The sequence below is a fragment of the Pogona vitticeps genome, chromosome 3 (genome assembly GCF_051106095.1).
Source record: "Pogona vitticeps strain Pit_001003342236 chromosome 3, PviZW2.1, whole genome shotgun sequence".
Classification (NCBI taxonomy): domain Eukaryota; kingdom Metazoa; phylum Chordata; class Lepidosauria; order Squamata; family Agamidae; genus Pogona; species Pogona vitticeps.
Window position 1 is genome coordinate 255403740 of NC_135785.1, and position 24580 is coordinate 255428319.

The 24580-nt window shown below is 41.0% G+C and overlaps 1 protein-coding gene and 1 pseudogene across 1 annotated transcript in view; both read right to left on the reverse strand.

Moving 5' to 3' along the window:
• The window catches only part of TMEM135 (transmembrane protein 135), a 197231-nt gene that overhangs the window by 103228 nt on the left and 69423 nt on the right, over nt 1-24580 (reverse strand). The gene's annotated exons all lie outside the window — the stretch shown is intronic.
• LOC140706155 (U1 spliceosomal RNA) lies at nt 20073-20227 on the reverse strand (annotated as a pseudogene).

Genomic DNA, 24580 nt, shown 5'->3' on the forward strand with positions numbered 1-24580 from the left:
AGCTATAACTTTCCTTTTGGTTGAAGAAGCATAATTGGTCACTCTGTTTCACCATGTTTTGAACAACAAAATTTAGGACTGGGTAACACAATGCCTACCACTCTAAAGTTTTGTTTAGGGATTACTGCTATTTCCAAAAGTAATCCCCTCCAGATCAATCTCGCTAGGGAAAAAACAGGTATGGTAAACGTTGATGCCATGGAGCTTCACCGGACTATAATCCACTTAAGTTCATTAAATGTCAAATACACTGCATCCAAACATGCAGTTGCAACTTTCTCTATTATGAGCTAATCATGCAGCTATCTGTGACTAATTTTGGACAGAGAGGTCAATACAAAGTGGTTTCCAAATTCATTCTTTTAACTTGGAATTTAAGACTGCTTCTATTTCTACTAATGTGTGGAGATTCTCCTATAGTTTCTTCACAGTTTTCTCACTTCCCTGTCATTGTCTGCTCTTGGGCCTCAGTCTACAATTACCACAATTATTTATGAGAAAAGCAGAGCAAGTGGTGGAAACATGCACACATGGATAATAAACAAGTGCATGAAGCGAACATGAGGGAAGAAGGAATTATGCCTTTGTTTCTGCCAATATTGTGAACTTAACATATGACAGTTTCAAAGTTTGGAAAGCAACACAACCATCACTGCAACTATAAAAGTAACTACAGTGGTGCCCCGCTTTACGATTACCCCGCATTATGATGAATCAGCTTCACGACAACGTTTTTGCAATCGCTTTTGCAACTGCAAAACAATGGTCTAAATAGGGTTTTTTCGCTTTGCGATCATCGGTTCCCTGCTTCGGGAACCAATTCTTCGCAAAACGATGTTTTTTTAACAGCTGATCGGCAGTTTCAAAATGGCCACCAGGTAATTAAAATGGCTCCCCGCTGTGTTTAGGGACGGATTCCTCGCTATACAGGCAATGAAAATGGCCGCCGTATGGAGGATCTTTGCTGGATGGTGAATTTTTAGCCCATTGGAACGCATTGAACAGTTTTCAATGCGTTTCAATTGGCTTTTTATTTTCGCTTTATGATGTTTTCGCTTAACAGCGATTTTCCTGGAACGCATTATCGCCATTAAGCGAGGCACCACTGTACAAAGTTAGATTGTAAAAGAAGTTGTCCCTTTTGAATTACAACTAGATATGGGGATATTCATACAAAATATCCCCATCCCAGATGCTCCTAATGTGAGTCTGGCCTTTGGAACTGGCCCGTCCACTCACATTCCACCAGCCTCCCCCTCTTCTTGCCAATTGCTCCATCGTCTCTTGGCTCAGCTGGCCACCCCAGGCAGAGGGCAGGAGGAAAGTCTCCCCACATGGCTGCTGACCGGCCAGAAGAGCAGGGAGACAGTAGAGCTACCTCCACAATGGCGAGAAGAGAGGGATGTTGGTGCGTGAGTGGATAGGCTGGTTCCAAGGGCCAGACCCACAACTGCAACGTAATTTAGCTATATTTACTGGAGAAATGAAGCATAAGTAAGTCACTGGTGTTGGGAAAATGTGACAGCAAGAGGAGAAGGGAATGACAGAGGACGAGATGGATGGACAGTGTCACCGAAGCGACCAACATGAATTTGACCCAACTCTGGGAGGTAGTGGAAGACAGGAGCGCTTGGCGTGCTCTGGTGCATGGGGTCACAAAGAGTCGGACACAACTTAACGACTGAACAACAACTCATCAATTGTAACTTATTAATTCTAAGTCTGGATATTTTATAAGAACAGGTGGTTAGTTATAGTGGCATTATATACTCCTCTGTATTAAAAAATCTTTCTAACAAGCCTCTTTCCATTTTTTAAATTTACCATAACAATAAAATCAGAAGTTCACAATTTTATAACAGAGTAATGCTAATACTGTTCCAGGTATTTGCATTTTAGAAACAAATTAAGTATAAAAGATTTTAGGATGAATGGATCCAGGAAATATTATAGTAATTTCTTATAAATCTCAATGTGCAACAGTTGCAAATGAGCAGTAGTCCTTGAAATGTGAACAATTTGTAAGGAACTAGCTCTTAACACTTTTTAAAGCAAATTTTGAGCCTATCCAGATGTTCAAACTCACCATGTGGTAGCTTGGTTTTCTGAATCAACGTGCCAAAAAAGCAAGATGGATTTTACAACATATTATACATGGTTGGGGGGGGGGAGTCTGTTATCCACCATTCTGACTGACAAACAGGAAAGACAAATGTCAGTCCTCCATTTGAAAGGATTGCAGAAGACATCCATCGTGAGCACCTGGACAGCACGCCCAGTGGGCACACCTGTTATCTATAAAAATCACTTCTAAGTTTGTACCTGTACATATAAATTAGCAGATACAGTTTTCTGCAGATCAGTGTCCTGTTTTATCCACCCTTTTGATTATGTGTTAGTGGCCACCCTACCAATAAATGAAGGCTAGTTTTTAATGCATTACATCTGGGAAAGATCAGGTTTTGTTCTACCTGTACTTTACAATTCAAATTGATAGTGCTCAAACTCCCAGTAGTCTCACCTTTTAAAAAGTGAAATGCTTAATTTCAGTGCTGTAATTCTAGAGGCTTGGCCATGACAATAAGACGTTTTTCTAAAGCACTGCCCTCTTTTTTGTCCTCTGGCGGGCCAGAACAAAGATAGTCTTTTAGGCCAACTACAGTTACTCTCATATTGTTCCCATGGCGGCATGGCATTGAATAATACCATCTTTAATTATGCTATCATTTTAGCATGGTTGCAATTTCAGGTTCAGAAAGCTCAGGAACTAACACAGCCCTCTTGCACATTTAGGTCTGGTAATTGAAGTTCAAATTTTTGTGTGTCTTTCATCAGTGAACAGGAAGCTCTAAATAAGTCTGCAGCTTTTGCATAATTATATTTCTGGTCTACTTCCTGTGAACTCTCAACAGACTTCCCTGTAAAACACAACCCTAAGTCCACATCCTATGCAACCAAGTCTTAAACCTTCCCTTTCCTAAATAAAATAAAATAAAAAATAAAATAAAAATAAAAAATTCCGTTTCAGGCACGTACATGAAAAGCCTTTTTTAACTAGCCAAAGCATACAAGTACCGTGTGATTATGTCAAACGAAAACAAGGTTGTTGCCAAGAAAGAAAGGTATGCTTTATCAAAATCGTCATCTTGTAGCAACTTCACTAAAAAAAAAACAAATATGATTTTTGCATGTATTCATCGTTAGTATGGATTCTTCTCTTAAAAAAAAAAGGTAATCCAATTCTGAGAAGGTAGGTAGGGCGACAAGTCTCCCTGTCAGCAAGTCCTTTCCCTCTCTTCCTTTAGAAACAGAAGGTTAGGAGACTTCTCGTTCCCCAATAGATGTCAGCATGGAGATGGAGGCCTAGATTCTCCCAACAACCCAGGCTCAACAGAAAGCCAGGAAAAAGAATAACCGACAGAGGTGGAGGCGCCTGAAGGACAAACGGATAAAAGGGGAAGAGAGGGATGAGGAGGAAAAGAGTGAGATGTAACAGTGGAAGAAAAAGGAAGGAAGGAAGAGTCCATCACTCTAAAGGTAGCCAAGAAATACAAACAGTTGTGTGAGGAGTAGGAACAAGGAAACATTAAATAAGGGGAAAGGAAAAAGGATACAGGGGGAAAGCCTCAACCTCCAGAGTTGTCTGAAAGCAGGGAGTGGATCACGAAGGAAAACCCACGGACCGGGGAGCTGGTACCGTTATGGGTACCAGAAGAAGAGATGGAAAGGCAAAGATGCCATCATCCTCACCATAAGCCTTCCTTGCGAGGGGAAAGGGAAAGAAGGCAGCGCAGGCTTTTTGAAAGAGGGAGAGGGTATCAGGAGTGGGGTCAAACCCCATGGGGAGGATGGCAACTTCTCCAGGAAAAGGGGACTAAAGACCAGACGCAATCTGCAAAGATGGGAAGACCTGGGAGGAACAGAGGGAGAGCCCATGGAGGGAGTCGGGCTCCACAGCCTGTGCTCCGTTCCACATCGACCCTTTTGCCAGGAGTCTGAGGAGGAGAGCTATGGGAGAGCCACCTGCGCTAGGTACCAAGGTGTGTACTGTTCGTCAAAATGGTTTGGTTCAAATTCCAAGTGCTGAACCTGAAAGTGGACCCTTCTGAAGTAGTTGTAGAGAAGCTCCCAGTTTTGTTGAATAAAAACATTTTATTTAAAGTAAAACAGTCTCTAGTTCTGAGTTTGGAGCTGCCTCCACCAGGGAAAGAGAACCAAGTCACAACAACATTAAAGCTGAAGCAGAGAGAACCTGTGATGGTCATTTAACTCAGTGGCTCTTAACCTTGGGTTACTCGGGTGTTTTTGGACTGCAACTCCCAGAAGCCTTCACCACCAGCTGTGCTGGCTGGGGTTTCTGGGAGTTGCAGTTCAAAAACACCTGAGTAACCCAAAGTTAAGAACCACTGACTTAACTGAACTCTTCAGAGAGCTGCAGGGCATTCCTTTAAAAAAAAACTCTTTAAAATATACATATGAAATATATACTGTATATGAAACCCTTTTTACTCAGTGAAGTACCTTGTTCTCTGGGAATTCAACAATCATTGGTAATCCCAGAAACTCCACACAAATGCATCTCAAATAGCCTGGTGAATTAGTTTAAAAAGGAATAGCTGTCTGACTTCATCCTGTTTTCAATGGACTTGATATTGTGCAAACCTTCTTTCTATTTTCTTATACTTCCGAGTTTATCTGAAATAGGTGGTCTGATCAGACTCTTCATTTTACTATATTTTAAAATCATTTTAAAGGCAATATCTCAGATTCTGCCCAATGGAAATTTTGTTGGATTGTTAATTACTGGAGTTTCCTGGAAAAACATGCTTAAGACTGTCTGTCATTTTGCAGCACACAAAAAGGCAACTTTCTGGATGTTCAAGTCACTTAGAACAAAATTTAAAATTAAGCACTACGGGGAAATGTGTATGTTATATGATAATTAAGTGCAAACAGTATTCAGGTATGCAACAACTCAGAAATCTACTGCTTACAATTCACAGTTTCCCAATTACAGAGAGATTAATAGCACCTTAAAGATAAGGTTCATTTGGCATTACATTTTGCAGACAGTAAAGCAAAATCTTCTGCAGTAGTCCAGTTAGTGAGACCCACAAAATATCCCCTCTCCTCTTCATGGCAGAGGCTTATTGTGAGTAGGAGACTGTGATCAGTAGGGCCCAGAGGAACCACAATGCAGCGGGTGAAAAGCAGTAATGGACAACCTAGCATAGATGCATCAGTCAACATACGTAGGAAGATGTGCATGTAGACCACAAGAGATATAACTGAACTTCTTGAAGAATTCTTTTTCACCTCTGTCCTATTGGACTCTGACTTCAAATTCTCTTTTCCAGGGGCAATCACTGAGTCATCAGAGACAGGTTATCCTGAGAGACTGAGTGTTTCACCACCAGTTTTTGCTTCTGCTTCTGATGTCACATTTATGTCCATCTACAGTGGTGCCTTGCTTAACGATTACCTCGTTAAACGCCGAAACCGCTTGACAATGAAGTTTTTGTGATCGCTTTTGCGATCGCAAAACGATGTTTTAATGATAAAAATTCGCTTAACAATGATCGGTTCCCTGCTTCGGAAACCGATTTTTCACTAAATGACGATTTTGAAACAGCTGATCGGTGGCTCTAAAATGGCCGCCCGCTGTGCAAAATAGCTCCCTGCTGTGTTTTCAGGACGAATTCCTCGCTTTACAGGCACCAAAAATGGCCGCCCTATAGAGGATCTTCGCTGGACGCTGAGGTATTTAGCCCATTCGAACGCATTGAACCGGTTTCAATGTATTTCAATGGGCTTTTTCATTTCGCTTGAAGAAGATTCGCTTAACAGCGATTTCAACAGAACAAATTATCCTCGTCAAGTGAGGCACCACTGTATTCTTTTGCAAAGAGGCTGGTATGATCTTCTCTGGTTAGCAGTAGCACTACAGGAAGCACACCCTGAAGCACTCATTCTTGCCACAGTATCAGCCTGTAGGCCACCAGTAATTAACATGAATTCTCAGATGTTTGCAGACTTTAAAGACTTGAAACCCCAGCCCATATAACCAATGGTCATGGATTTGGTGAGCTATGACCCAACAACAACTCAGTGCCCCAGCCTGCAGACCAATGACCTAGGGCATAAGTTTATTCTGCACGTAAGGCTCAAATTGCAAAACAACCGTCAAAGCTGCTGTGCTCGTTGTGTATGCATCCCTATTCTGGACAAAAGAATCATTATCGCCATAGACTTTTACATTGCAGAGGTTCAGAGACAAGTTACATGATATGCAATGTTTTGTAGTAGACATCTTCCTAACAATACACTACCTGTAATCTCAACCAGTATTGTCTAGCCAAAGGCTACAACATATGTTTCTCCTAATTGTTGAGTCTCTGTGTTAGAAAACAACAATCCCACAGAGTACAAGACATATTCTTTAGTTCTGTGGGCTAAAGTTGTATAAAAACCCCTCAGAACAGATGTGGTTTGACTAAATAAAATGTTTTAACCAGCCTATGTGGGCTCTCAGCAGCAATTAACCAACAATATTATTCCCAAGCTGTTCTAATTTCCTCTTCACACTATTGAACTGAGGTGCTCTCTAACTAGAAACAGGCTTGCAAACCTAGCTTGATTGAAAACACTGAAAGAAAACATGTGCCAAAAGGAAATGGGCAAAACCTGTAAGGAAAACAAAAATCCTTTCCCCACATCTTTCAGAAAGGGCCGAAAACAATGGAGAATGTAAAGCGACCTGTCCAAAAACTCCAATCTGAGCCCAGAGATAAATTCTGAACTTTGCTCCTTATTTTTACAAGTCTGCACAATAAGCACAGTTCAAAATCACCAAGCTCCAAAACATTGGGAGGAAACAGGAAACATCGTACAGCTCCTCATATGTGCTTTAAAAAACAGAACGAAAAGAAACCTGAAGTATAATCTGACCTCAGGAGGACCTTAATGTTTATGGGCCAAAGGGAATAATTACCCAAAGTGAAAACAACTGAGTCAAAAAAAACCAGAATAGCCAGGACAGGCGGGGTATTGCCTGAAAACAGCCAGAAGTCGGAATGGCCAGATCAGGTAACACATGCTGATGGTGACATACTTCATCACTTTGCATCAATGTTAGATATAAATTGATATTTGGAGCTATCACATTACTGGAAAGAGCTGAGAGAACCGCAGTCTTTTCACACAAAATTATCTTTATGTCATGAGCAGGTAATTTTAAAGGTAGAACATTGGAGCCCATTTGGCCTAAGGCTATTATACTATTATGTCATTAGGCTTATAAGAACACCAAATGTTTTTTATTTTAAATTTCATTCTCTCTCTCTCTCTCTCTCTCTCAGACACACACACACACACACACACTTTTTTCCCCTTTAACACCATTTAAACTAAACTACCCAGTGGCTTTTTCTTTTCTACTGACCAAGGGGCCCACAGGCCCAGAAAGGGGCAGGTATAGCTATGGAGGTGGTGGTGGTTCTATTTTTCGCAATGGGGAGGTTAAAGTTTATTACTTTGGCAGCTCTTGGTGAGTCTATGGAGCATCCTGGGTGAAATCTGTTACCACTGTATCACCCAATGAGACCTGTTTCTTTGTCTGTAGCATCTCTCCCATACAAAATCATTACATCCTCAAAAAATGCGCAGACAAGGATGTAAAGATCAGCCTTCTCTGCCTACTTTTAAATATCTGAGCCTGAAGAAATAATATATTCAAACACTTGTATGTTTCTATGTATATCTGCATATTTTAATGCCTTCTTGGCTGGCCTACAAAGGTATGGACTTTGTATTGAGCCTTTTAGGTTACACCCAGCTCAGTTGACTGTATATTGCATGGCCCCTACTTGTCTAAGACAAGTAATGACCTGCCTTAAAAGGAAGGCCTTTGCCAGAAGGACAAGAGGACTGGGGTCAACCTAGCTTCCAGGGGGTGTGTGAATTCTACAGCCTGGGAGCAGCCACTGGAAAGGCACTCTTGCGTTTCCTTGTCAAACACATCTCTGAGAGTGGTGGGAAAGCGAGAGGGGTCTCCCCAGAAGATCTTAAAAGCCGGGGAGGCTCATATAGGGAAAAGCAATGCTTCAAGCATTATATTTCTGAGTCCTGTACCACAATGACCCAGTATCCCAATTGCACTCAACCTATAACCAGAGACTGGATTCCATTCCAGAGGACAGAGCTTGGAAAAATTATTGGGGGGGGGGGGGGGACTATGGCCATGTTGACAGACCATTCTGGGAGCTGCAGTGCAAATATATAACTTTCATACATTTAGCAAAGGATGGTGAGGGTTTGCCAAGGCAGTCCTCTAGAATACATGGTAGTTCCACAGGAAACACAACACCTAGAAGGTAAACTGACTACTTAGGTCAAAATTCCATCTTCTGCACTTCCAATACACAATTTCCGTACTAAAGAACTGCATGAAACACAAAAGGCTGCATCAACAGCTAATCAGTCTGACAAAATTCTCAACAACTCCACATTCATGAACATTCAATTCATTCTATGAACATCTCATTTTAACTGCATTGAATGAATGAATGAATACTTTACTATGGTCAAAGACAAGCAAAACCAAATCAATATAAAATAGATACATATAATTATAGTCTTGTAAAGTCAGTCGGGGTAATAAAATTCCATTAAAACATGATAAAACAACCCCTTCTTTAACTGCATTTTAACTGCATTACACGATACTTGACCTACACTCTATTCTACTGGTAGTTTAAAACCATACTGTTTTCTTTTGAGTACACATCCAACCACAATCTTTTCAGATTAATATATCAATTCAGTCAGAATAATGCTTTGTCCACAACAATTATACAAAAGTGATGCAATTACTAAGGAAGAAGTCCCGCTGAAGTACAAAGAGCATAGCACAGGTTCTTACACTTCCAGAGGACCAGATCCTAACCACATCTGGAATCCAGCTTATTATAAATATTTATTTATATTATAAATACTTATACAGTACTGTCCTTCAACCAATAGTTTTAAGGTTATCTATGTACCTACATGGTTTTTATTTTTAAAAATAATAATCTGTAATCTGTGATTTGGAGAATTGTGGGGAATAGCTTTGTATTTACTATTTGTAATATGGTCGATTGTCTTTTCATTCTTTAGAAATAAAAAAAGAAAAAAATTAATCTGATTCTTTTACTGTTCACGGAGTACATTGGTGAGCAGAATGTCCAATAAAAGTTAATTAGGATGAAATATGCTACCTACTAGATGACAGATATTCCTTCTTATTCCAAAAATTCACTGAGAATTTTTGATTTAAAATCTAGTCACATTATTAGCAAACACCATTACATTTCTTTGTACTGTGGCATAAAATAGATGATGCAGAATGGCATGGTCTTATTGACCATTGCTATTATGCTAGGAACAGTTCTCGAAGCTGCAAAATCTTGCAAAGACATCCCAAGAGAAGTAGGTACATTGAATCAGTGGGATTTATGTTCAGTGTTTGCACACCACTCTGCAAATGATCCATTGGATCTACTCTAGCTAGGACAACTAACTGCATTTAGGTCCATGTTTACCCAGTACCCAAATGCCTTTTCAGCTATAATGAGTCCCTTTCTCCTGCTGAATGTTATAACAGTCAATGAACTCAACAGAAAAGTCCTGGCTACCCCACTTTGTATGTGATATCATTGTGATGATATTGTCTCCCATTATATTTATATTTTTAATGCCAATTTTCTATGAGTTGTCTACCATGCAAACTTTGCAGAGTCCTGCTTAAATGCAATTATGTGAAACAACAGGAAATTTACTGCTATGGAGCATGAGACAATGGAACAAGATACCAGAGAAAGGCATGAAATTGCCATCAATGGGGCTATTCAATACAGGATAAGCCGCCCATCCCTTAATGGTCATTTAAGAATAATTAACTCAATCATACAACAATGAGAGGTGATAGGCCAACCTACTCATTAGAGGCCCACTTTTGGCATTAATGATTACATGATGAATTGATACTGATGAAAGGGGAAGTCACAAGATGAGCGTGGCTAAATTATATTGAGATTTGAAGTTTGGCAACTGTTGATAGCAACTGTGAGCAGACAGCGCTACAAAGTGAGAAAGAACACAAGTATATTAACTTAATATGAGAATTCCTTGGTATTGTAAAAAAAAAGGGGGGTCACCGAGAACATCCCTGAACATTCAAAAACTAAATGTTGATGGGCATAGAACCGCACCATATGACAGCATATAAGACATATAAAGAATATAAATAAAAGATACAAGGAAACCCCCTGCCTAAACCTTGATATCTCCAAATATTATGCACTGTAGTCCCAAGACAAAGCTGGCTGGATAGTTTAGTGATTTAGGTATCTGGCTGTGGAGCCAGACATTGGAAGTTTGATTCCCCCCCCCCACTGTGTGACTCCTGCAAATAGAACCAGTCTGTGTGACCTTGGGTAAACTGCACAATCCCAGGGCACTCCCAGAAGGAAGTAGTAAACCACTTCTCAGTACTGTATTCTCTACTAGGAAAGCTCTGGAAAGGGTTGCTGCAAATCAGAATTGACTTAACGGTAACTTAGTATTATTTATCATTAGTCCCAAGAGAAGTTAAGAGACATAGATCTTTAAGACACTAGGATGGAGAAGGCAAGTAAGAATTCCAAGGAGCCACAATACATACAGTAATCTCACATGCTTGATTCTGGGGAAAACAGCAAGTGCAGGAAAGAGAGCTGGCATTTTTAAGCAGATATTTATTTATTGTATTTATTATTTATTTAACTTATATGCCGCCCACTCCACCCAATGGTCTCTGGGCGGCTTACAACAATTAAAATACAATAAAAGATAAAATGATTAAAATGCAATTAAAATAAATACTCTAAAAATTGCCATCAGGACCCACAGTTGATGTTATTTCAATTAAAAGCCTTCTGGAACAGGAAGGTTTTGACCTGGCGCCGAAATGTCATCAGCGTCCATGCCAGACGAATCTCAGTCGGGAAGGCATTCCATAGTCTGGGGGCAGCTGCCGAAAAGGCCCTTTGTCTACAAGCCGTCCCTCTTACCTCCTTGAGGGACGGCTCTTTCAAAAGAGCCTCGTGGCGCAGTGGTTAAAATGCTGTACTGCAGCTAAAACTGTGCTCACGACCTGGGGTTCAAATCCCAGGTAGCCGGCTCAAGGTTGACTCAGCCTTCCATCCTTCCGAGGTCGGTAAAATGAGTACCCAGCTTGCTGGGGGGGCAATGTGTAGCCTTTATAATTAAAATTGTAAACCGCCCGGAGAGTGCTTGTAGCGCTATGGGGCGGTATATAAATCCAATAAATAAATAAATAAATAAATAAATAAATAAAAGGGCCCCCTGGCTAGATTTTAACTGCCGGGTAGGCTCATATGGAAGGAGGCGGTCCTTCAGGTATCCAGGGCCCAAGCTGTTTAGGGTTTATATGTCAAAACAAGCACTTTGAATTGGGCACGGGCAGCAACTGGTAACCAATGTAACTTAAACAGAATCGGCTTGATGTGTTCCCTAAGCTGCTCCAGCTTTCTGGATGTTTGTGTCAGTTTCAAAGCTCCCAAACTACAAAATATATCTCAGCCAACCAGTTAGAACTAGTGAGGCAAACAACATATCCAGATGGCAGATAATAAACCTGCAGAATTTCTACAGAAATCATCATACAGCAAGGACACTGATGTTCCTCAGTGTTGCAATTTCTCAGTCACATTTGTACCTATTTGGTTTTATGTGGATACATCTGTGATTTTTTTAAAGTGGGGGAACCATACCCAGGGTATATATTTCCACTTTCACAACTCTTTGGACTCCTTAGTGTGCAATGAAGCATGTAAACATATAGAAGGAAGTAGAATAATTTAGGAATCAAGCCAACCCGGATGCTATGACAGGAGAAGGCAATATAATGTGTCTTCTCACATTATACGGAAGACATAAGAGCCCAGCTCTCTCTGGTTTCTCAAGCATGAATGCCAGGAGATAACAAATCTTCCTCTTACCAGTGTTCTACTGGTTTTGAAGAGGAGCTACAAAGATGCAGAGAGAGGAGACAGAGTAAGGATTCCTCCTACATAGGTCGAGATTCCAGCAGTGAGGGAAGGATCGACATCTCCATAGCTCCTAGCTGCAAGCCTCACAGAAGAAGCAAGAAATCGGACCTAGCAGCTGGGGTGGGATATGTGTGCTTTTGAACCACAGTGGAAGGTATAAATCTTAATTTATGTTGTTGCAAAGCAACTGTAACGGAAGGAAGGGAGGGAGGGAGGGAGGGAGGGAGGGAGGGAGGAAGGAAGGAAGGAAGGAAGCTGTTTCTTTTTTTCCAAATCCAGGCAGGAGGATATGGAAGGGATTTTGGCTCTATGCTAGAGAATGTTTCACACGCAGAAGGTCTCAGGTTCAATCCCATCATAAGAAGAAAGGGCTAGGGGAAGTCTGGACTTGGGACCAAAGAGTTAGACTCAGACTTGGAACTCAGACCCAAATACTGTACTTGCCAACGTCCCTGCCCTGAACATACCCAATCCCAACTGACTGCAAAGCTAAGCCGAGCTAGATCTGATTAGTCAGAACTCATTGACTACCAGTGTACAGTACTAAGGATTTTCAGACAGGGCTAGAAAACTATCAGGCCTGAACCCCTGCCAACCAGAATGGAAATGCTCTGCTAAATGGTCTAAATACTCAATATCTGGCAGCCTTCCGTGTTCCTAGGAACGCTGCAATACCAAGATGGAAATTTGCAAGTTCTCTTCCTTTTGCTTTCACTCAGGTACTAGAGGCAACTTGGTCTCCAGCCCCCAAGGAAACAACTGTTTATTAAAATGTCCTCCCATTTTTTTTCTGCAAAATCCCATTGTTCTCCATAGCCTCATGTCAAGCAAAAGACTCCGATGCTTGGATAATCGGAGCATTGACTAAGGGAAAAGGAGAGCTCCCTTGTTTTATGTATAGAAGCATTAGCCAAGAATCTGAAACACCTGAATTCTCTCTACAGCATACAATACTATGCAAAAACTTCACCAAAAAAGGTCTTGCATTATTTTAATTATGCTCAAATCTCTAAAACAAGCAAAACGTATGCCCCAATCATACAAAAAGCATGTGTGAATGGAGCTAAAATTTCTGAACTGCTTTGTTCTCAAATTCATAACGCAGTAACTGCATGATCTACTCCATACAATGTTTCACCCCACATTTCCTACCTATACATACCAGAAATCCTACCATGTTTTCCCGAAAATAAGACAGGGTCTTACATTACATTTTGCTCCAAAAAAGCATTAGGGCTTATTTTCAGGGGATGTTTTAGTTTTTTCATGTCCAACAATCTACATTTATTCAAATAGTCATGTCATCTTCTTTTGGTTGCTGCACAAGGGTGGACAGCGGGGTTTCACTTCACTGGGGCTTATTTTTGGGGTAGGGCTTATGTTACGAGCATCATGAAAAATCACACTAGGGCTTATTTTCATGTTAGGTCTTATTTTCGGGAAAACAGGGTAGCTCCCTCCATAAGGGAGAACTAAGAGCTGGTGATCTGCAATGAGAAGCAGACCTCTTCTTGCAGAGGTGGATGGCTCAACACATTTTGCAATCTGGGCAAAGGATGAACTACAAGCTATATCCATCTCAACATAAAGACATCACAGCTTGGAGGTAACATGTTATGAGGAACACAGTCACCTGCAACTAGTTACGGAGGGAGAGGGAGTAACAAGTAAATCTCCTTCTGCACGCTTCAAAAATCTGGCAGCAACCGCAAAGCGGCTCCCTTCTCAGTAGCTTGAACAGAAGGAGACTGCTATACACACATAACACACACACACACACACATATAGCACAGCCAGGCACAAAACTCCAGCCATACTTAAATTTCTATTTTTATGTTGTGAATGGAAAGACAGATTCATTGCTATAACTGGAGCTTCTATATGGAGACTAATTAATGCCACATGTCTCTAGTAATTATCAAGCCAGATGTACTCCTTGAAATGAAAATGAAAGAGAAAGTACTTTTTGCACCCCCCCCCCAAAAAAAAACAAATGGAGAAAAGAAAATTAAAGAGCAAGTCTACTTACTATCTTGTGGAATGTGGAGCAATGGCCATTTATTATTGATTTCTTGTTAATTTCCATAAAAATACATGAATTGCAGCTAAATGAGTGAAGGTTGGGGGAGCCAAATGATCCAACATCAGCTTCCTAATATAACACTCAGGGCCATAATTCAGCAAAAGCCTGTAGTACGTGAAAAGGGGACATTCACACAAAGCCACATGGTTTTCTGTACATTTTCAGTGGTACCATTCTACAGGGCAAGATTTCACTCTACCAAGTTTAAAACATAGCTAGTGGTTTGGCATGTAACATAGTGGTTTGGCGCTTGACAATCTAAAGTGAAACATAAACAAAGATGGCCATAACATTTGTAAAGCATTAGGTTTTTCCTTCACTTAAGGCTCTAAAGTATGGGGGAGCAGTACTCCTCTACAAAAATTTAAGTAGACAATAATACAAGTTGGCTACGCCCAAGTCATCAGAAACTTTGGATGGTACTAAGAAGGAAAGAAACAAAGAAGTGCTCAGGAAATACTTAATATATGTGTGTACACATGACACACATAAAAACACAGAAGCACAAGCAAGAGACCATCCTAAAGCAAGGATGGACAAAGTACAATCCTCCAGTGTTTCTGAGCTGAAGCTCCCAATATTCTTAGCCTGCAAAGCCACTGGTGAAGAATGTTGAGAGTTGCAATTCAACAATATTATCACTGCACAAGAGTGCAGCAGTGATCTTGTGCTGGCAGAGCAAATCAGCATTCTATAAGGCTATTTCAAAAATGGAGCAGCCCAAAATAAAATTGTAACTTTTAAACTTAGCTTCAGAACAGCACCAAATTGGGCACAGTTGTTGCAGACAGTCTGCTCCTAGGGTATGCTAAATTTGGGGTGGTTTGGGCAAAGGTTTTTTGAGTTATGAATTTGCTTGAAAGGAAAACTGTGTTATCACCCATTCAGAAACAGAAGACCGTAAACAGATCGTAGAAATTGGAAATACAAGTCTTGTTTTTCTTGAGAAAGAATGGTTGGCACCCTCTGCGTTAAAAAAACAAATCTGGAAATAATCCAGGCTGCAGGAGCTGAAATACTGGTCCTCAAAATAGGCCTTTCAAAAAGGAAAAATAGCCACTTTGTTTTAATGCTGTATATGCCAGCACAGACTTGCCAGAACCTAAATTTGTTGTGATGAGAGAAAATCAAACAAATTAAGAACATTACTGTCTTCAAAGACAGTAATGGTATGACAGTCATACCAAGAGAGGGGCATTTTGTCATGCACACCGTACATACCAGCCCACTGTCCCTTCCAGCTTTTGCTACTGCTTCTACTGTGTTCAATCAAGACTCTGTTCCCAACCTATCCTAGGCTTTGCCACTCAGTTTTCATGAGGAATCATAGAATCGCCATAGGGTTGGAAGGAACCTCTAGTCCAAACCCCTGCCCAAGGCAGGAGATCTCATACCCACCTTGGACCTCATACCATCCCGGACAGATGGCTGTCCAGTCTTTTCTTGAAAACCTCCAGCAATGGGCACCCACAACATTGGGAGGCAATCTGTTCCACTGCTTAATGGTTCTCACAGTCAGGAAATTCCTCCTTATTTCCAGGTTGGATTTCCCTCTGATGAGTTTCCACCCATCGGTTCTTGTCCTACCCTCAGGTGCCATGGAGAATAAATTGATGCCTTCTTCCCTGTGGCAACCCTTCAGATCTTAGAAGACTGCTATCCTGTCTCCCCTCAGTCTTCTCTTCGTTAAGCTAAACATACCTAGTTCTTTTAGTCATTCTTCATAGGAATTAGCCTCCAGTCCCTTTATCATCTTTGTTGATCTTCTCTGCACCCCTTCCAGGGCCTCACCGTCTTTTTTGCATTGTGGTGACCAGAACTGGACACAGCCACTCCAAGTGTGGTCTCATCAGCACAGTATAGACTGATACTATCACTTCCGGTGATCTCGATGCTATCCTCCTGTTGATGCAGCCTAGGACGGTGTTGGCTTTCTTGGCAGCTGCAACACACTGCTGACTCATCCTTAGGCGGTGGTCCACCAGGACACCTAAATCAGATGTTTTGCTTCCTGTCAGAGTTGGACACCTCACTCCAACAATGGAAGGGCCATAGCTCTGTACTACAGCATTTCACAGGAAAATGTCCTGGATTCAATTCCTGGCATTTCTATGCAAGAAGAACCAGAGAAAGAGACTTGCCTGAAACTCTACAGAGACTCTCGGTGCACACAGTGCTGAGAAAGATGGCCAACTGGGGTGACTCAGTATCAGGCAATTTCCTATGTACACTGACAACGTGTACAGAACCTCACCTCCCCTTTTCCTGGGAGGTGCCAAATAATTACTCGCAGATTTGTAAAGTACTTACAGATGTCCATGTTCATTGCAAGCTTAAATCATCCCCACAGCACTCAAACATATTTGTTTCCAACTTAACGTTTGGGTTCATTGCAACAGATCTGTGAGGCAGTATTCCCACCATATCCTATCCATAGATACAGCTACAGGTTTTCAGTGGTTCCAGGAAATATTTTCAACAATCGCTCCCAGGGAGAAGTAACCAGGAGTTCCATTTCTCTAAACTCACAAAGTGTTGCAATTCCACATCTGCTCGTTAATTTCTCGTTATTCCTAGGCTTCGCTGGATAAGCGGAATGCCAACTACACACTGTTAAAGTTGCAAACGAAAAACAAATATAACAGAGGAAGCAAAGATTCATTCGTCTCAGCAAATAAAGGTTTACAACCTGTTGATTTTGGGGATTTTCTATTTGTGTGTGCATTGTTTGCAATGAAAATGATTTTTTAAAAAAAGAATGCATGTCAGCACATCTGCATGGCAACTCTTAACACTATGAGCAAAATTCTATTACAAAACACAGTGGTGTGCAAAAGGGTGACTATCCCAGTGCTTCATGCAATTGCTCAGGTGCACAAGAGATAGCTCAGGAAACAGATAACGTAACTTATGCAATTACCCTCACACAATCTCATGAAACAATGGGATTTTGCTTTTATTTCTGCCTTCATTGTGTGCATTACATTTGAACAACAGGAAACAGGGTGGAGGGAGGGGAGACATTTCTAAATTCAAATACTGACCTCACTACAACCTTTTACTCCTGGTTTTGGTGTTACTAAAAATAGTACTGATCGTGTTTGTGACAGAATCATGTATCCTGGAAAATGCACATCTTTCATGGAAACACACTTAAAAAAATAAAAAGTATGATGTGCATCAGCACATCTTTACTATTCTCAGTGCTCGGTAATTTCCTGATTCATGTTGCAACACAGCATTTGTGTGGTTATAGTGTTTGCAAGCTTTCTGCTCTCACAAAAGGTGAGCTCTTCTTTGGGAGACTATAAATCTCCAATACTTTGGCCATCTCATGAGAAGAGAAGACTCCCTGGAAAAGACCCTAGTGTTGGGAAAATGTGAAGGCAAGAGGAGAAGGGGGCGACAGAGGACGAAATGGTTGGACAGTGTCATCGAAGCTACCAACATGAATACCAACTCTAATTCCGGGAGGCCGTGGAAGACAGGAGGGCCTGGCGTGCTCTGGTCCATGGGGCCACAAAGAGTCATACACGACTTAACAACTAAACAACAACAACAAATCTCCAAGAAGAGTTAGGGTGCAGGAGACCTCAGTGTAAAGATGCTGAGAGTACCGTTTTTACATCAATCTTGTGCTTTATGCAGAGAAGATACAGAGAGTCCACTTTTGCCTAACAGAATATTTTTACACACACTGTGAAGCTGGAAGATTGTGCAGTCACAAAAGTTCTATTAAAATCCAATAATGTTAAATCTAAAAATGTAACATGGACAGCAAAGGGTCTATGGTTTTTATTTCGCTAACTTCAATTCCGGGTTTCTCTTCAGTTATTTCTTTCTTAAGGTATCTTTCTGAACTACCACAAACTGAAGTATCCTATCTCTGTTTTACAGGGATAGTTTTTATGTCAATACAGTACTTTCAGAATATAATGAAAAGTTACAAATGCCACTGAAATCTTAATAATGTGAGTGATTTGAGTCACTGCAGATACTGTAATATTCACTGGGTAAAATAATTAAAATCCTACCTATTTTTGGATCTGTTTGCGTTTTTCTAGCCTTAGAAAAAGATTGATCTGCAGTCTAATAAGCATGACTGGCATTGTCACAGACCTTCATGATGTAATGGGGAGCGGGTGAACACAGCATTAACTTACATTTAAGTTTCATTTTGCCAAGAGTTAACATTCTTCAAGCATCCAAGTTAGCAGAATTACAGGGTTACAGAATTTCAGAAAAGTACTATTTCTCACACTCAAGTATTCCAGGAAATCTTTATAAAGTTCTCAGCTTCCCACAAATGTCAGATTTTACATCATCAACTGCAAGGCATATCATCCCATAGGATGATTCTCTTAAACAGACAGTTCATCCAAAAAAAGGAAAAAAAGAAAAAGAAAAAAGAAGAAGAGGGGAACAAAAACCCATATATTTAGCCACACCATAAAATACAGAAAGGTGAAATGATATATAACAAATATAACAAATAATGAATGTATATATTAGAATTAAGAATTTGAGTGAATTGTAGAAGGTAAATGTGTTATCTTCTCCACAAAGGAATGTGATAGCAACAAAGCATTCAGACAACAGGGATGGAAACCAGAGACGATCAAGCTATCCGTGAGAACGGAACTTTTGAACCCGCAATAATAATGACATCTTTGTGATATGAAGGAGGGGGTGAAGAGATCAGATGTCGAGGATCACATCACTGTTTTGCTCTATAATATGCCTGTGACTGGGGCTTGGCAGGCCCTCAAGCTAAAACCATACAAAATAAGGAGAGAGAGAAAAAAAGAGTGTGCTGAAAACAATATTAATTAAATCAGATTCAGCTTTAGAGTGACTTTCACTCCTTTTTCGGTCTGAAAGGAAGCAGTTGAGAAATCAATTTCTCTCTCCCACACTATACATTTTATTAAACAGAGAAATCATTATGCTACTGAGGCTCAAGAGCTAAAAATGAGACCACGGTAATTCAACAGTGTCAAGAATAAACTCACTTAAAGAAGAGACACTTTGTTTTTAAAAATGAGCACACCATCCTTGTTTATACTGCATATGCATTAAAAAGAAAGACACTGGATTTCAATGCTCTAATATTGTCATTTTACAGATATCTAAATACAGTGGTGCCTCACTTAACAACGATAATCCGTTCCAGGAAAATCGCTGTTAAGCGAAAACATCGTAAAGCGAAGTTAAAAACCCCACTGAAACGCATTGAAACCCGTTCAATGCGTTCCAATGGGATAAAAACTCACAGTCCAGCGAAGATCCTCCACACAGTGGCCATTTTCGCTGCCTGTATAGCAAGGAATCCATCCCTAAGCACAGCAGGGAGCCATTTTAAGCACCCGGTGGCCATTTTGAAAACCCAGCAATCAGCTGTTTTTGATTATCGGAAAGCGAAAATTGGTGCCCAAAGCAGGGAACCAATCATCGGTAAGCGAAATTCCCCCATTTAGACCATCATTTTGCGATCGCAAAAAGATCATCATAAAGTGGATTCATCGTAATGCGGGACAATCGTTAAGCGAGGCACCACTGTACAGGTATTTAAATGAAGTACCGTATTTTTCGCTCCATAAGATGCACTCCCCCCCCCAAATAGAGGGGGAGAAAGTATGTGAATCTTATGGAGTAAATACAGTAAAAAAAAAAGAGCTCAGCCACCACCACCCAGGAGCCTCCCACTGCCATGCTGGGAGGCCTCTGAACTGGCACCAGAGACTGCTTGCTGTTTGGACCTCACCATTCTGCCCTGCTAGCTTTCCAGGATCTGCTTCCTGCAGCCCACCTGGAAAACCAGCAAGGCCAACAGGCCTATGGCAGCAGGCAGTGAAAACAGCCAAGGACCAAAGGGGAAAGGGTGATTCTAGAAAGACCAGGGGAAACCATAAACACAGTCCCCCATTTAGGCAGTTGATTTCCCCTCATTTGGGGAAATCACAGGGATCAGCACATCCAAAGTGCAACAGATGAGCCTTACCCTGGGAAAACCACTTTTACAATAATGGTATCTCCCCTGCCACATATGAGTTAGAATGGCCACTGAAAATTCTTCCCCTTTCTGTGCCCTATCCCCCAAAGGCATGGTGACACCACGGCTGCACCTCCTGATCAGAGCAGGGCTGCATAGCCCCAGTCCTGAAAGAGGCCAAGAGACCTACTCAGTGTTTTGGGATGCCCCACAGGACCCCCATCAGGGGCTGGAATGTTCCTCCCACAATCCTCCAGTGCACAGATATTAGCATACCTAATATGCGGGGAAGGCAGGGAAAGCGGGGAAATTCAAACTTTCAGTTAGTGAAGAGGCTGCTTGTCTGCTTTCTTGCTAGTCCAAGCAGTTAGGGAGCTGGGAGAGAGAGACCTGGGACTGCCTAGTATTGTCATTTTAAAATGTAAAATTTAGTTTAAAAGCTGCTTGTTTTGGGTTAAACCGTGCTTAGGTGAAAAGGTGCTCCGTTTGAGTTGAAACCTTCTTGTGTAGAAAAGTTCATGCTTGCCTTAAAAATCTGCTTGTTTTTCTTTAAAAGCTGCTTGTTTTGGGTTAAACCGTGCTTAGGTGAAAAGGTGCTCCATTTGAGTTGAAACCTGCTTGCCTGGGAAGCGTTTCAGACCAGGGCCGATCAGCTGTTAGGTGGGGAGAGGGGGAGGGAGAGCACAAATGGCTGCCGGTTGCCTGCTGGCTTTTAGCTGTTTGGAGCTTTTTTTTTTTTTTTTTAAACTGTTCTGGGGTCTACCAAGGCATTGTGAAGAGCTGGGCTCAGTCTACAGTACCTGGTGACTTTCTTTTAATTTTTTAAAAGTTTCTGACCTTTTTTCCCCTAAGAATGCATTAATTAATTTTCAATGCATTCTTATGAGAAATTTGGATTCGACTTGCAAACTTTTCAACTAATTCTGGGCATCTAATAGAGAATGTATTTCCAAAGGGTGTTGCAGCAAGGAAACTAACTGTGCCTCGTGACTTCTAACTGGATTACAGTACCTGACTTCCTGATTTCTGCTACTATAGTTTGTATTCAGTTTTTTTGGCTCATCAAGAACATTGTTCATGGCTGTTGTGCCTTGCATGCTATAAATGTTCAATTATGTCAGAAACCCGAGATTTGGTCTTATGCTGAGCATGTGCTACTGCTGGTAAATGGATTAAGCTTTGTGTTGCTGCTCTTTTGCATAACCTAAAGTAAATAAGGAAAACCAGCTGTTAAATAGTTTAATTCCACTATTTATCCTCCACACAACTAAAAGGGACCTCTCAATGCAGTGCCAAATCAGACAAACCATTTCTAACTTAATATAGGCTTGAGCTGTAGATGGGCAGAGTTGCACAACAATCTCATCTGTCATTGAGACATTTCTATACGCACGGGGAGGAGGTGGATGAAAGGAAATGTAAAATATAGGTAGTGTGGTATAAGTCTTATCACTGGCTGATAATGGTCTATATGTACTTGAATTAAATTTATGGTACACAAATTTATGGTACATAAACTAGAGTACACAAAGCTTTAAGTCTCTACATTTGTTAATGACAGTGGTAATGGTTCTTAATGCCACTGTTGACTGCTGTTCACTTTACATGGTTCAAATGTTATTCTGTTATAGTTTATTAAATATTTTATTACACTATTTGGTACAGAATATATTTTCCCTGTTTTTCTCCTCTAAAAATTATGTGCGTCTTAAGGTCCGGTGCGTCTTATGGAGCAAAAATATGGTAATAGGTTTTACAGATAATAAAATCAAATGTTATTTGACCAATTTCTACTTACAATTCCACCTCTAAGGAGCTCTGAAAAGTATCTTATACCCATAAAATTAAAGTATGTTATCCCTTTTGAAGGGTTCAGTTTGAAGCCCAAGTCACCCAGTGGCTAAAATCCAGTTGTAACTTACAACTAGAGCAGGTCCATTGAATCAGTGGGGATTTGGAAAATCAATTCCATTAGTTCCACTGATCCAATGGGCCTACTCTAATTGAGGCTTACTACCAGCTTTCAACCCATGAGTTTCATAGGGTAGTGTTTTGTGTTGTGCATGTTCAGGTTATGGAGCTATTAACTGTTAATGCATGCCTCTAAACTGGTCATCTATATTTTGTCCGTGCTTTAAAATCCAGGGAAGACCAGAAGGAAGCAACAAGTGGTGATTCCGATGAAATTATTGAAGTTTAATACTTGCTTCTATTTCCTTCATTCGAAACACAATGTCACTTCCATACTCTTATTCTACTCTGGTACACAGAAACACAAATGCACATTTTTTAAAAAAAAACTTGTTTTCACCACACTTAATGGGCATCCATGCACATATACTTTCCCCTCTGTGAAGTTACTTTCAAATACAGCTTGGCCATATGCTACTGTCTTATGCTGGCTATTCATATCTAGAAGCCCTTTGTTCATTAAATATCACATATATGGATGTAATGAGAATTGAAGAATCTTCCACACTCCCATCGGAGCATGCAAAAAGTGACATATAGATGCATCAAGCTGTGTCTGATTTAGATAGCATCTTAAATTTCTGGGTCCTAAGGCTAAGCGTCACTGACAAGCTTTAGAAAATCCTAAAGAACTCATTTACAACCTTCCAAAGTAGCAGATATAACTAAGTGGGTATATGAGCCAGGATCCTTGAAGACGTAGCTGTGAAAGACAACTGGATGTGTACTGATGGTGGATCTCAGTGCCCCGTCACATATGTGGCCCTGGGCAAGCTGCATGATCCCAGAGCATCATCAGAAGGAGGGACTGGTAGACTAATTCTGAGTATGTTATTCCTGGAAAACCCTCTTAACTTGCCCTAACTCAGAAGCAACTTTTTAAAACATTCTCATGATTATTTCAACTTTTGAATTATTTTAACTTCTCACTTTAGCAAAAGTTCAAATATGTAAAGAACTAGCAGTTCCCCGAAGTTGCTGGAATTCTTGGTAATTAGTTACTAAAGTTCAGGGGAGCAATGTTTGCTTGTTTTAAGAATGCAAACTCTCGAACACCTCAGAACCAGACATAGGCAAATAAAGAAAACATGACTGGAATCCTGTTGCACAACACATGCCACATAAAGCTGGTGACATCACAGACATGGCAATTTTTCAGAAATTAAACTTCCCAATGCTTCCTTGGCATCCCGTTCATCGTGGTAGATCTTTTGGTGGCCACAGGATTGGAAGGAAGTCTTTAATTTCTGAAAAACTGCCATACTGATTACATTATCAGGCTTACATGGCAGAACTTCTGGAAATAGGATTTCAGCCACTGTTCCAAAGAAAATAGCACGCTGGCATTCAGGGAAGCAATTTCTTGGAAGACAAACATACAATGCTCTTTTCTTGAGTGTGGATGGTTGAGAGAAAGCAACAATGAGGCAAATCAAAGGCAAACTTAAAAATTTCAAAGTTCATTCAGCGTAGAAAAGGTTGGCTCCAAGAACTCAAGAGCTGGTCCGGAAATCTCTGCCCCCGCATGGACGTTGAAGTCCCCCAAAACCAGCAGCTTCGGGGAACCCAACAGTGCCGCGGAGACAAAGTCCACCAGCTCCGGTAGGGAAATGGCTGGGTCGCGGGGAGCACGGTAGCCCAGCAAGATCCCAATACCATCCCTGGCCCCAATCGACACGTGGAGGGCCTCCAGACCCGGCTTTACCACCGAGGAGCGCCTAGTAACCTCCAAGATGGATTTATAGACAATGGCGACTCCCCCCCCCCGACCTTCCAGTCTACCCTGATGTTGGACGGCATAACCGGGCGGACAGATGAGTGCTAGGGGAGGACCCCCCTCTCCGCCTATCCATGTTTCGGTTATGCAGGCCAGGTCTGCGTCCTCTTCCAGGATAAGGTCATAAATCACCTGGGCCTTATTGGCGACAGACCTGGCATTCAACAACACCAGGCGTAGAGTGGAAGGATGACTGATTTGGCTGCCTCGATATTGAGGGGTGGCCCCAGGCTCAGAACAGTGGACAGCCTTCAGACATCTGTCCATCGTTCTTCTTACACGAGTAGGGACTGGGGCCACGCCATATCTACCTCTACCCGTGACCACAGAAATATTTTGGGGGCCCTCGCTGGGAGGGCAGGCCTTCCATTCCATCAGAGGGGGGAGGGAGGGAGGGAGGGAGGTAAGGGGAAAAAAGGGAGAAAAAGAAAAGGAAAGGGAAAGATAATAGACAAAATTAACTTAGTACAAATAAATCAATAAACGAAGAGAAAAATAATAGTAACAATAAAAATGAAAATTAACCATAAACAATATACCAATGCATATAAATAGTGAACATAAAATAAGCAAGCAAATTAAATATAATTAAATCAAATATCAAAATAAAAAGGAAAATAAAACTAGATAAGTAAATAAAATAAAGCCTCACTAGTTACCCCCCC